Source organism: Danio rerio, chromosome 7 (assembly GCF_049306965.1).
Source record: "Danio rerio strain Tuebingen ecotype United States chromosome 7, GRCz12tu, whole genome shotgun sequence".
NCBI lineage: Eukaryota > Metazoa > Chordata > Actinopteri > Cypriniformes > Danionidae > Danio > Danio rerio.
Window position 1 is genome coordinate 44,143,049 of NC_133182.1, and position 12,278 is coordinate 44,155,326.

Consider the following 12,278-nt stretch of genomic DNA (forward strand, 5'->3'; position numbering starts at 1 on the left):
TAACAAAACTGTTATATCCTTTAAAATAAAGAATGGTCACCAAACATCTTTAGGAATAGAAAGATTATACATTTAACTTCAAATGAGTTATTGCAAACAGAAAACCAAAAAATACAGACTACAAATAAAATCATCAGAAATAAATATCTCTTTATATTGTTTCTCTTAATCCTCTTTCTTGTCAATTAAGATTTTATCTATTTTTTAGCTATCATGTTGATTTTGGTGTACTAATTTTTGGACTGATCTTTAGTTTTTTGTTAGATGAGGTTGTTTTAGCTTTCTAATGTATATGCACAAATGCATTTTGTAAAGCCTCCCATAGGGGAATTTATTAGGGGTGTGCATATTTATGCTGCACTGCACTGTACATACATACATACATACATACATACTGTACAGTTGAGGTCAGAATTATTAGCTGTAGATTTTTAATTATACTTATTTTATATTTAAGATTTTCAACATATTTTGAAACCAATTTCTAATAACTGTAATAATTCTAGTTTATTTAATCTTTTCCATGATGTCAGTACATAATATTCTACTGGATATTTTAAAGTACTAATATATACACTTAAATATACACTTAAAGTGCATTAGAAAGGCTTAACTAGGTTACTTAGGCTAACTAGGCAAGTTAGGGGCAATCAGGCCAGCTATTGTACAACAATAGTTTGGTCTGTAGCCAAAAGGACCTTTTTTTTCTTTAAGGAGGCTAAGAATATTGGCCTTAAAATGGTTAATATAGATAAGGATAAAATAAACAGAAAACAGATGTGCAATTTTGGGTAAATGTTTAATGATCTTCATAATAAATTTCATAAAAGTCCACTGGTCACATTTAAGAAATGGTAATACATTTCATCTTCTCATATATTTTCAGAAAATCTCTGCATAAAAGTAATGGGGTGTTTTTCAACTTGTTACCTGGTGGCTCACATTGGATTATATCCATATTTGCCATAATCAATTATCATTGATTCTGTGATCGATTTCCTAGTCTGTTGAAGCACCCTTACAGTACCCTGGCTAATAGTAGGCTTGACATGGTGGCTCATTCTTATTCTAGATCAGTAAAAGTGCGACGGACTTAGCCAATTGACTAAGCTACATAAATTAGGTCAATTTTTTTTCCTTTATCCTGGCTTGATGTAACTTCTATGCAATACGCTACTGTTACTGGTATTATTAGTCTGCACTTTGCTAGCTGCAAATAATAAATCTCCATGGTAACTTAAATCAACTTAATTTAGCCTGCTGTCATGCAACTGAGTCAAAAGTAAATTCAGTCAGGAAAGCTTGAAAATCCCAGCTTTATTCTTTTTATTGCAGCATTTTACGACACTGTAAGAATAATAAATAATTTTACATTACTGTGAAGATTTTGTTTAGGGTTAGGGCAGGAGTAGACGTTAAAAAAAAATAATTTATCGGGTAATTTAATAACACAATACGTCTATAATAATGTCAAATTTACTTTGAGCCCCATAGACACTGTATTAGAACGACCTTGTATAAGTGGTCATTTGTTTTTTGTAATTTGACGCAACGATGATATAACACATTCATAAAATAAGCTAAATGTTCATACTTTTTTTTTTTTTTTACATAAAAATACTAAAAATCATTTAAGGATTTAAGATTGTGACCGTTAAACACATTGTAACAGTAAAAAGGGTCCTTTGACACTGCTCATGTGCATGGTACACATTTAATATCACAATAGGCTATTTTAGGATCTTCTATAGCAGCCAGTCCATTCAGGGCCCCCTAAATACAAGCTCCCCATGGACTCAGTCACTCTTTTCTGATGCCCCTGTATACATAAATGCATACATACATACATACATACGTACATACATGCATACATACATACTTGATTGGTGGTTGGTGTGCAGGTTGTGGGGTTCACCGTCGGCATTCAACTGCACAATTGGATATTCGTTATATTTATCGTATAGTTTGCTTCAGAATGCAGTACCTCTACTTCACGATTTGTAAGTATGAATACAGATTTCCCTAAGCTATTTCTAAACTAATGTTCACTTTGGTATTTTCTGATTACACTCACTCTATGTATACTAAACTTAAATTGTTACCTGACTAAAACTTTGCAATAGAGCAATTTATTTGTTTATATTGTCATGTATTTTTAGCCTGCAATAATGCAGCTTGCACACATTCTTTTAAAATATTTTTTTTAAAGAAATGGCTTGTTGCCACCTTTGCAAATATGATTCAGCTTTGCTTTAAAAACGTATTAATTACTTTCTTAATCACTCAATTAAGTAATAAGTAAAAACCTATTGACCTAAACACTCATGTCATGAATAAAACACAGATAACTAATTTCCAGGGCCCAGATTTTACAAAGAAATCAATTGGTATTTTGGATCACAGATTGGATCAAATCTTTGAAATGGGTTTTTCCAAAATAACAGCAGGATTTTGAATTAAGATCAGACCATGTAATCTAATCATTTGATTTGAATCAAGCCTGCCCTTTTGGGTTATTTAAAACTTTGAACTCAGATTGGGATCTATTTGATAAAAGAATAAAAACAAAACATGACTTTTGTGATCCTATCAGAAAGGTAGATTCATTTGTGATGTTTTATCAAATATAAAAAAGTGTTGTTTTTTAAGTGAATGATCACAAACTTAATGGTTACTGATGATATGTAAATTCCTTCTTGTTTGAAGTCTAAATGAAGCATGTCACATCTAATATATTAGATATGGTAAACAACAACAACATCATAACAATATCGAAGCAGTATTGTATTAGAGCAAAATAATGATTGCAGTATTTCTGTTTCGTACCATTAAAACAAACAATGGCTGTTAGTGGCCAATAGTATTTTGCCTACCTTTTGTTCTTTGCTCAACCAGTAGGCTACACTGCTGGTTCCATTTAAGGCTCTGGTAAGAAGGATTTGGTAATCCTGAAATTTGGTATTTGGTAGGGCTGGGCAATTAATCGAAAAGTAATCGAAATTAGCATTCAAAACCAATAATCGATCAAACTTTCCAGGTCAATTTTTTAAACTACTTTCCCTACTGTACGTGGAAGGGCTTCGCTGCGTAAGACATATGCTAGACAAATTGGTGGTTCATTCAATCTGTGGCGACCCCAGATTAATAAAGGGACTATAACCCAAAAAGAAAATAAATAAATGTAAATTATGATTTATACCTATTAAATTATTATGATATTATACTTCTGCCAAGGGCACATGTGCAGTCCAGCACAGCCTTCGCATACCCGTGCACCTTTCAAAAAATGTACTTACATGTCATAACAACACGTAGCGCATGCTTTGTGATTAGTTGGTTTGGTAGCAGTGACGACAGTGAGTGGCGCAGAGAGCCGCATTTTAGGCAATTGTGTGTTTTATTTTCAGTTATTTAGCATTGATGTTCAATAAATGATCATAGATAGTAGATAGTGTGTGTTTGATTCAATTTTAAAATCAAGTAAAGCATTCCTCATTAAGAAAATCTCTCACTTGAATGAGCATATATACAGTCCAAAACTTGTCACTGAACTACTCGGGCAAAAGCATAAAATAAATAAATAAAATAATCGTTTATTAATTATAATCAATTTAAAATGTTTAATCAATAAAGATTTAGATTTTAGGCCAAATCGCCCAGTCCTAGTATTTGTCTTGTTCCAATAGATGGATTTAGAGGGTTTTGCATATAAAGCAGACGTGGATTTAGCTGGTTTTGGCGCAAAACAAAATTTACATTGTTAAAAAACAAAGAATTATCTAAAATGACAAATTTGAAAAAAAGGTATTTTATTTGCCTAATAATTTTTTTTTACATATAAAATGAAACTTCTAAATCTTATCAGAGGAGCCTGATAGAAAATGCTCATTTACAAGAAAAGAGGTCTAATGGGTTTAAAGGTTTTTGCATCTGAACTCTTCATATATAGCCTACAGTCCAAAACTTGTCATTGAACTATGAGGGCAAAACGATAAAATAAATAAATAAATAAATAAAATAATCGTTAATTAACCGTAATCAAGTTTAAATGTTCAATTAATCAAGATTTCGATTTTAGGCCAAATCGGCCAGCCCTAGTACTTGGATCACAGTGATCATAAAAGTAAAAAAACATCAGTTAATCCTGGATAGCAAAGCATGGGATTTCCAAATCTGGAATAATCTGATTCAGATAATTGTTTTTTTTTTTTTTAAACTATTTTCTATATACTGTATATGCTCTAAGTGTATCTAGTATCTCCTATAAAGGCATATTTGCAATAAAGAGCCGATACCGAGTGCCAGGGCAGGGCAGCTTGAGCAGACCTGACAAATGAAGCCTGTCAACTTTCCCCCCACAAAGATCAGCAGCCCTTCCTCTTCCTCTCGAGGACCGGCTGGGCAGCTGGACGGCCCATTGTGTTTTTGATCTTACCTTTCATGACGACCCACCCCCGAGACCATCCATCTTTTGAACTGCATTGGGGGATGGTCTTTGATAGCAGGAAGAGGCCACTGCCCAGGAGCATCAGATGTGTTTCTGGGTACAGCCGAATAAATAAATATGAGCGTGGCTCACTAAGGCGCGCTGGCAGGCTATTTCTGCCGCAGCACCACAAAGCGCACAATTCTAGCGTGTCCATTCACTGTTTAATAACGCTGGGTGACTGATTCCATTTAGATAAAGAAGCGGTCTGTCTGGATGAAGTTTATCCAGGCTCCCTTTTTCTTTGTGCTTTTTAAGACTTCAAGCAGACAGAAAATATACTTTTTTTTTCTAATATTGAAAGCAAGTTTATGGTGTCATTAGGAGATGCTTTCGGCGGAAGCAAGGTCATTTGATGACAAGAATGAAAGTGACTGATATGCCACTGAAATGCATATATAATTGGTTTGAATCAAATCTTAAATGTTGCTGTCATTCAACAGCTGGCATTGCTGGCAGACGTACTGTAAGGTGATTTAAAGAGGTGGCCAATAAGCTATTTTTTGAGGCTTGATTGTGTTCATAGCGTGCACATGCACATGTGCTCATGCTTAAAAAAGTTTTCACATATTTTATTTTTATTTATCTTCTGTTTCACCTAAAAATATCTGTTGACTTCTTGGTTCCTCAGAGTTATGCAATGGGTTCTGAGTGGTAAGCTGATCCACTGTGTTCTGATTCTCCTAAAGCCTCTGCATGTTTTCAGAAAAAGTTTCACGTAGGGGTAGGACTTTTGTAAATATTATGGTTCTTGATGTTACAATCCCAAAATGAAGTTTATTGTAGTCCCTAATTGGTCCCCAGAGGTCAAAATCATGAACCACCCGACATTTAATTTCTCATTTTAGCACCATTTGAATACCTGTCAACATTGGCATGTAAAAATAAGGGATTTAGATTTTTCGTTTGCTGACATTAACAGAGGTGTCACTTTAAAATTGCACAAATCTGTAATGAAAGCATTCCATTGCTTTCCTAACTTTTTATGCTTATTTAATAAAAAAATTGTTTCCCAGCTAGAGTGCAGCTCCACACGTCCCGATCTGAGCAAACCAGTGCATGGCGACAGTGGGAGGAAAAAAAAAAATCACCAATTGGCAAAGTGAAGGAAAAAAAATAACCTTGAGAGAAACCAGGCTCTGTTGGGCATGACTATTATTCTTCCGGCCAAACTTCCTGTGTGGAGCTGCAGTCTAGGCACCGGAGGCTGGAGAAGCAGGATGTCCATCGTGGAGAAGCTGCAGGTGTTGGTAGGGCACTGGTGGGAGGTCAGGCTGGCCCACGGATTCAATGCAGGGACTCATTTGTCCTGTGCTCTTTCCGCAATCAGTCTCATGTACTCCATTCCTCCATGACCATCATCAGGTCCAAGATTATGAATACCTTGGGATCATATCTTCACAAGTCTTGGATCGCATCAATGGCACTGCATTAATATTATTATTATATTATTATGTGTAAATGTCTGTTCAAACATTAACCCAAAATCCAGAGTGTCCACTTTTGCTCCGCTTCAAATTGCATTTACAGAGTCCATTTGGGAAACAGCATCTATTTATCACTATGGGGCAGCTGACAGTCACACACCGCTACAGGAATTGACTGTTTTGAAGATTGCATAGGAGCAACAGCACCTGTAATGGAAATGAAGGGAATCATGCAGTATTTATATTTATTTTAAGTGTTTCCATGAAATAAAATGAAAGCAGAACAGATTCACATTTAGGAGCAAGGGGTGTTACCTGGTGGTTCGGTGGTATGGGTTGCGTATAGGAACAACCGGCTCTTTGATGTTTATTACCAGCCTTCATAGGGAAAAAAAAAAAAAAGAGAAATACAGGAAAATACTTAAACAGGATGATAGCGCAAACTAATTGTAAAATATGGGAGAATCTCGGGAAAAATGGGAGGGTTAGATAGGTAAGCATATTAATTGAATGTATGTAGTGGTGTGGAAAAAAGGAAAAACTTAAGCTGAGTGATAAAATGTATAAACATCCCTTAAACCCTTTTTTTATCAGTTTACATGTGTATTTACATGTGTATGTTGCCTTATTACAAACACACGTATATTGTCTCAGTACAAACATACATGGCAAAATTCACAAAGCACACAACAACCTAAGAAAATACAAAGTCATTAAACAGACCTTATGCTTTTTCAGGGGCTTGGGGGCTGAATAAATATACATGGTAATTAAAAAAAATACCAAACCTTTGAAAACCTGTATTTCATCAAAGAAACATGATGAAACCTTGAGTAATTAACCAATATAAAGAGTACTTAACAAAGTTTTTTTTAGTAAAAAACAAGTTCATAGAAGTCCAATATGACCCCTCCAGACACTCGAGTGACATCAACCTGAAAGTTGTGGTATTTTTTTTTTAATCACCTTGTATAATCAGTTTGTCCTGAATTATGTCCTTTGGCAATGAGCTCAGATGAGATTAGAGGCAACGGCTGTTTCTCAATTCCAAGAACGCAGAGAACGGACTTGCATTCTTGTGGAGACAGTCTTGCCAGGTGTTCTCAGAAGAACAAGCTCGGGAGACCACAAGGACAGAGAACACGTCCTGTAAGAAATGAGATGCTGCGTTCTTCCTGATGGTCACGTGACATTCACAAGTTTTAAATGGAAAATTATTTAAATATTACATAATTCATACAGGGATTTATTGATTTTCCCCTTTTCAAAATATATACTTTGCATAAAAACATTATAAATATACACTGCACAATATAAATAAAACAGATTTTCATATGAATTTCAGCAAACAAACACCCTTAATGTGTTTATTCCTTTATTAAGATGTCCTTGGTAATGTTTATATTCACTGTTTCATTTAGGGGAACTCCTGATGTAAAAAAGTGATATATCTAAACTTTAATAATAAATCTATAAAATACTGCACTTATCACCTCCAGTCGCAATGACTTCTGGGTATTTTAGTGCGAGTATGGTGCTCAAGTCTGCATCGATGCGTCCTCGATATCAAGAACACATCCGGGAAGTTTCACGTGTCCTCTGTTCTTGCGGTCTTGAGAATTGGAACTGAACTTCGGCAGCTGATGATGACGTTATACAAGAACACAAGGATGCAAGACCGCTAAAGAATGCATATTGAGAAACAGCCAACATGCCTGGTTACCTGAGAGCTCTATAATGGCTGATTTCTTTTTCAAAATAAGAGTCCCACATATTAAGCTTTGTCAAACTTAAAAAAATAAAAATAAAAAAAATACAAGATAACAAAATACAAACTGTTGTAAACTCACTAACATTGTGGCCAGTCAAATGCTGCTGGGGTGTACATGATCTCATGTGAAACTTTAAAGTCAGTGTTTTGTTCTATGTGGCCTGTTTTATACTCAATTGATTTGCATGAGCACATCTATTTTCTTGTACTGAACTATTATTCTTTAACTATGCATAGGTATATCAAGACTCTCTTTCTGTGGCACCTTTAAAAAGTGAGTTCTGTAAAGGACAATATTTCCCTTCACATTTACTTTTTAGTCTCGTAACTTGCAGATGTTGTTTGTGCTCACCAAGCAACATTACACTGTAAAACCCAAAAAGTTAAGGTAACTCAAACCGTTGGAAACCGATTGTGACAAACCAAAAAGAAAAAATCCTAATGAGTACTGTGAACTTAATCCATTCGAGTAAGCGAAGCAATTTGAGAATAGTAAAACCCAATAAATGAAGAGAACCCAAACCAACTGAGTACTGTAAAGCTCAATAAATTAAGGCCAAACTCAAGCCGTTTGAGGAAATTGATTGCAACAAACCATTTGAGTAAAAAAAAAAAAAAAAAAAAAAAAACTAATCTATATGAGTACTGTAAACTTACTGCATGTAAATTGAAATATTAAAGTATTTAATTAACTCATTACCTTTAAGACTGAGTTCAAAACACTTTTCAAATCAGCAGAATTAACTTTCAGTCAATTTTGAGTTAACTACACTTATTTAATTTTCTAAAGTTGACTGTTGGGTTTTACAGTGTACATGTAGTAAATTAAATGAGTGAAATCATAATCAAGGACCCCTTGAATATTATAGTCAGCAAGCATGTTTCCGGGCCTGATGGAGCAGGATAAGAAGCTTTTTGAAGTGCTAGGGCCTTTTGGCGATGGCAAATTAATTGTAACGGGCCTGGTGTGGGTGTTGATGACAGCGCTGGGTTAGAAAGTTCCACCTGACGTCTGGTCTCCTTTCCTCTGTGCTCAGAGCGTGCGAAACATCGGCGTGCGGCAGATATGAACACACTCTAGAGACTCTCCATTGGCACTTACCTAGATCTGCATCTGTTCTGATTAATGCCAGTGCTTGACCCCTCATCGTATTAAATAGAGGGAAAACAACTGGAGATTGATTTCCCACAGCCATACAAAATAAAGCAAGAAAATCATGAGAAGGACAAGGTCATTTCTGGAGAAATTGAAGATGGGTGTCGAGTTTAAGCTCATCTGTTAATGTAGATGTGAGATGTAGCTGAACATCTGAGAGTATTTATTTATTTCATGCACAGATGATTTCTTTTTTCATTAACATGTGGCGAAAATGGGTCACTTGCCCAGAGTGCGTCACAAAAGGGGACTTTGTTTACTCCAGGCGTTATACCAGAAACCTGGCTCTGTGCCTTAAGAAGTAGGACAAAAAAAAAGCATGCTGGAATGGCTTTGGGGTTAAAAGCAGAATGAATTATAAAATTCACAGCTTAAATTAGTAATAAATAAATACAAAGAAAACCCAGCTTTGGTAGTTAGACACTCTCAGCTTATATCTAAGCTACAAATGTACTAATCTTTAAAACCTATTTCTCATACTTAGAAATTATCAGATTGTTTTATATTACATATTTCATTGAGGTGACACAAAAAAAAAAAAAAAAAAATCATTTGTGTGTTGATAGCAAGTCTGACCACTCTGAAGGCAAAAGGCAAGGGTGCAAGGTTGTGCTAGACAAAATAGATCAAGACTGCCATCTGCTGTTGACTAAAAGACATCACAGTTGTTATTCTGACCGCTATACATGCGTGCTCTTGGGACACCTGATTGCTATGATCAGGCACCAGCTCGTGTCACACAGAAATTAATGCCTGCAAACACAAGGTGAAGTGGTCAAGGAGACTCAGGTCTCAGTGGACACGCAGGTACAGCCAGACCTGGAATAGCACTTAAAAAAATAAAAAGACAACTGGTTCACATCTGCCTCAAATGATGCGAGAAGGAGGATATTTTTTTCTTTTTAGTTTTCCCTTCTTTCCTTATGCACTTATTTATTTAAATACCTATTTTTGTATTTATTATAATTTATAATTGTATTTATTTTACTTAACTCAATAACATATAGTTGAACAACAATCATATTAATGTTCTAATATTCATATTTATATTTTGAATATTTATGATATTAAATAAAGTGTAAAATAAGACATGCTTTGGCCTTTAGTTTTCCTAGCTTAATCACAAATGTCTCCTCTTCTGTAATGTTTTAATAATGTTGGTATGTCTGAATGTCTTCTGTATCCCCCAGTTGTGTGAGCCAGTGATATTCTGACAAATATAATAATTTAAGAAACTGAAGCGGCAAATGTAATTGATTGGTTCTGGCTGCTATATCCAGTAGGCCTATGGATATTAATTAATGTAATTTGAGGCGGACACCTATAATTAGACATATGAGAATAGCAATTAATTTACAAACTTTTAACTGTAAGACGTGCCAGTGACGGATCATAAATCAAACTCCCACAGTTCCAATTTGTGCCATTTAATTTACAAAATGCAAATATTGGATATGACTTTGTTAAAACCTTTGTAAATGTTGCGAGAGTCATTACTCACTGTTTGTTTTCTCAAGCTTGCCAGCATATTAGCATTTGATAAAACGCGTGTGAGATTTGATTAACCTGGAGCATAATGGAAAGTGTCACAGAGCAGTGAATTATTACAATTTAGGATGGAATTTTATATCATTTATTTCAGGTTAGCTCATTTATTTCAGTTTTTTAATGAGCCAGAAGAGGTTTTTGTGATATCCCATAATTGGGACCTGTAAAATGTTGTCTTGCAATTTTCAAAAGAGATGAATTAACACAAAGGCCAATGGTTGTAAAACGTCTCATTTTTAAAATATTTATTTATTGATCGATGTTCTATGGTACTTATTTTGTGTGCCTAATAAACTTGTTTTATATGAATGTCAGTTCATTATTAGTTTCTACACACAAAAAAAATAAGGTTAAAAGCTGTCACTTGTGTACTATACAGGGGCACATTGGTACCTTAAAGGGACATTTTTGTACCTTTAAGGTACTATGGAGTATACAATTGTACTTTTTATGTTTAAATATGTACCTTTAAGCTAAAAAGTTAACTTGAAAGGTATAAAAGTGTACCATTTGAAAAGGTACCACCCCAGCGACAGCTTTTGTACCTTTATTTCTGAGTGTAGCACTTTCAGGTGACAAACGTCTAGGGAAAAATCTAGGGTTACACTTTATTTACTTAGAAAGTACCATATGGGTTGAGGGTAAAGATCCAGTGTTAGAATTATCTACACTGTAATGATCAATTAGCAAATATCAGCAAACATTTTTATCATAGTAATGTATTTTAGTTAATAATAGTAAGTTAATAATGTTCTAACTCAATACGTTATGCAAGCTATTTTCAGTCATAATATAAGTTCAATGGACTCATGAGGTTAATTTGATTCAGCTTAAAAAAATTAAGGCAACCAGGATTTTTTTTTTTTTTTTACAGTATATATAGTAATTAACCATGTACAGTCAAAGTCAGAATGATTAGCCCTCCTGAATCATTAGCCCCCCGCCAGGTATATATTTTTCCCCAAATTTCTGTTTCAAGATTTCACGCTTAGCTGATGATTGATAATAAAGCATGTTTGGCATGCTGTCCTGGGAGAGAGCCCTGAGCTCAGGAGATTCTTGAGCTCCATTCCGTTTCATCGGGAGAGAAAGGAATCTGAGCTCAGGTATGTCTCGAGAGCTCCCCCGAACTCGTCCGCTCAACCTATTCCTGTTAGGGATTGCCACAGCGGAATGAACTGCCAACGGTTATGCAGTGAATGTCCAGTACTAAAACACTCAAATACTGTGCCAATTTGTTTTATTCAATTCCCTTGTACTGCATGTCGTTGGACTGTGAGAGGAAACTGGAGTAGCTGGTGAAAACCCACACAAGCAAAAAGAGAATATGTAAACACCACACAGAAATGCCAACTGGCCCAGCCAGGACTTAAACTTGTGACGTTCTTACTGTGTGGCAACAGTGCTAGCCCCTGCACCACCACGCTGCCCTGTCCTGGATTAGTCTACGAAAGAGGGGAAGGAGTAGGAGTAGATGGGGGTATTCCTCACGGCGAAGATAAGGAAATCTGGTTATTTATGTGTTTTTGTATTCATCTGATAGGTAAATCATATCTCTAGCTAATGCGAGAACCCACTTAACTATAATGCGAGAACACATTTATAAGCATAATAGTTTTAATAACTAGTTTTGATTAACTGATTTTTTTTATTTCTGCCATGATGACAGTAAATAATATTTTACTAGATATTTTCAAGATACTATCTATCTATCTATCTATCTATCTATCTATCTATCTATCTATCTGTCTGTCTGTCTGTCTGTCTGTCTATCTATCTATCTATCTATCTATCTATCTATCTATCTATCTATCTATATATATATATATATATATATATATATATATATATATATATATATATATATATATATATATATATTAAAAACAA

The 12,278-nt window shown here is 34.8% G+C and overlaps 1 long non-coding RNA gene across 6 annotated transcripts in view; it reads right to left on the reverse strand.

The window, feature by feature from the left end:
• Positions 1 to 3,833: 3,833 nt before the first annotated feature.
• The window catches only part of LOC108190697 (uncharacterized), a 135,382-nt gene continuing 126,937 nt past the window's right edge, over positions 3,834 to 12,278 (reverse strand). For 2 of the 6 annotated variants that reach the window (XR_011016355.2, XR_012382577.1), the window contains 2 exons: positions 6,229 to 6,291; positions 5,247 to 6,120 (listed from right to left, as the gene is read on the reverse strand). This is a non-coding gene — a long non-coding RNA (uncharacterized lncRNA). Of the gene's footprint in view, positions 4,541 to 4,639; positions 6,121 to 6,228; positions 6,292 to 12,278 lie in introns of those variants that run through there. The other 4 variants (XR_012382578.1, XR_012382580.1, XR_012382574.1 and 1 more) reach the window with 4 other exon arrangements.